The 2220-nt window shown below is 68.1% G+C and overlaps 1 protein-coding gene across 1 annotated transcript in view; it reads right to left on the reverse strand.

The window, feature by feature from the left end:
- Positions 1 to 2220, reverse strand: part of LOC108510126 — a 22160-nt gene that overhangs the window by 7752 nt on the left and 12188 nt on the right. The gene's annotated exons all lie outside the window — the stretch shown is intronic.

The following is a 2220-nucleotide window of genomic DNA, read 5'->3' on the forward strand; positions in this document are numbered from 1 at the left end:
ACCCCCGGGCCCTGGGAGGTGACACAGGACCCCCGGGCCCTGGGAGGTGACACAGGACCCCCGGGCACAACCCCCGCGGGGATTTGCACGTGCTCGGTTCCATCAGGCTCTGTGGGAGCTTCCCAGGAAAAGCAGCCTCTCTTCCTCCTCCTCCTCCTCCTCCTCCTCCTCCTCCCCCCGAGCCCCCGGCCCCGCTGCCTCCATCTGGCAGCGCCGGCAGCAGATTGTCGCCTCCTTGCCTGAAGAAAAGGCTCTTTGTGCTGGAAGCGCCGGGAATCCCGGGATTTAATGACCCGGCATTGTTCAGCCGGAACAGCGCGGCCGAAATCCCCTCCATCCCCTCCGCACGCAGGGACAGCGAGGGACACGCGAGGGACGCGGCCACACACGGGGACGCGCGGGGGACCCCCCGTGACAGGGCACGGCCACCCCCGCCCCACTGACCCCGCCCGGGCACCGCCATCCCAAGGATCCCGGCGGGTCCCACGTCCCCATCCCACGGCGGGGATGGGAGAGCTCCCGGAGTGCCGGTGCCGAGCCCCGGCTCGAGGCAGGGATAATCCCAAAGGAGGCTTTGTCACACGGGGGACACCTGGGAACAGCACCCGGGGGGCCACAGGGGCATGGCCACCCCATTCCGGGCTGGCACAGCCAGGGAGCCCCCCGGGCACGGGGAGGCTGCAGGAGGATGGAGCTGCAGGAGGATGGAGCTGGCACCGGGGACATCCCAGTGTCCCATCCCAGTGTCCCATCCTGTTGACCTCCAGTGGCTGCCCCTGCCACAGCCCTGTCCTGGCTCCAGAGGGGACAGTGGGGACCTGGTAGGTGGGGACAGCCCTGGAAGAGCCTGGGGGGGTGACAGTAGCACTGGAGGGGTCCCAGGCCAGGGGTGCCAGGCAGGAAATCCCCTGGATCTGGCATTTCCCCCCATGCCCACGGCAGGAGGGTCCCCGGGACCTGTCGGACCCTCGGACTCACAGTGTCCCCTGAAGGGAGGACACCCAGGTGTCCCCAGGGGCTCAGGGACACCCCCCCAGCCCCTCTCCTGTTGCTCCTGCAGCTCCTGTTGCTCTCCAGCCTCATCCTGCCGGGAATCCGGAGGAGGCTGTGGAGGGAGCGAAGCCCTCGGGATGGAGCTGCCCCAGCCCTGCCCCAGCCCTGCTCCCCCCGGGGCGTTGGGAGCACAGAGGAGCCAAATCCCACCTGGGAATGGCACTAAGAGCCCCCTCGGGCTTTGTGTCACCAAGGGCCTTTGGGGGACCCCTCCAGACCCCCCAGTCTGGCACTGCCAGAGCCCTTTGGGAGGCACTGGGATCCAGGAGCACCCCGGGAGCGGGGGGTGCCAGGGCTGTGCCTGTCACTGGAGCAGGGAGCAGGGACCCCCTGGACAGCAGGAATGTCCCCCTGGTCCCCCACGGCCACCGACCTGCTCATCCCCTCCGTGGGCTGTTCCAGGGAAACCTGAATCCCTGGATACGGGCAGAGGGACCCCCTGGCACGGACAGGGCCAGGGGACCCCAAAAGCTCCAGGCAGCCCCTCACATCCCTGCATATGGACAATGGAACCCCCTGGCAGGGCCAAAGGACCTCCCAGCAGGATTATGGGCAGAGGGGACCCCAAAAGTTCCAGGCAGCCCCTGAATCCCTGGATAGGGACAGAGGGACCCCCCAGCAGGGCAGAGGGGACCCCAAAAGCTCCAGGCAGCTCTTGAACTCCTGGATATGGAAGAGGGACCCCCCAGCAGGATTATGGGGCAGAGGGAAACTCCGGGAAGGCCACGGACGGGGGGAGCCTGGGGAAGGGACAGCAAAGCACGAGCCTGGCCCTGGATCCGGGCAGGGATCCCGGGAGGGGACACAGGGCCCGGACTCACCCCTGCCGGCCGTCGCCATGTGTGTCCCCTCGTGTCCCCTCTGCTGTCCGTGTGTCCAACTTCAGTTGCTGGACCAGGGGCGCATCGTCCGGGAACGGAGCTGGAGCAGGCAATGGGCAGGGAAAGGGCAGGGAATGAGCAGGGAATGGGCAGGGAACTCCCCCCGTGGCTCTGGGAAAGGGGGGATTCCCCCCATGCCCTCTCACTCCCCGTGTTCCCCCCGTCCCTTCGTTCCTCCCCATCCCCTCTCACCCCCCAGTGTCCCCTCTCACCCCCCATATCCCCCCGCTTCCCCCCGGTCCCCCCATCCCCTCTCACCCCCCAGTGTCCCCTCTCACCCCCCATA

Source organism: Lepidothrix coronata, unplaced genomic scaffold, assembly GCF_001604755.1.
Source record: "Lepidothrix coronata isolate B3197 unplaced genomic scaffold, Lepidothrix_coronata-1.0 Scaffold493, whole genome shotgun sequence".
Classification (NCBI taxonomy): domain Eukaryota; kingdom Metazoa; phylum Chordata; class Aves; order Passeriformes; family Pipridae; genus Lepidothrix; species Lepidothrix coronata.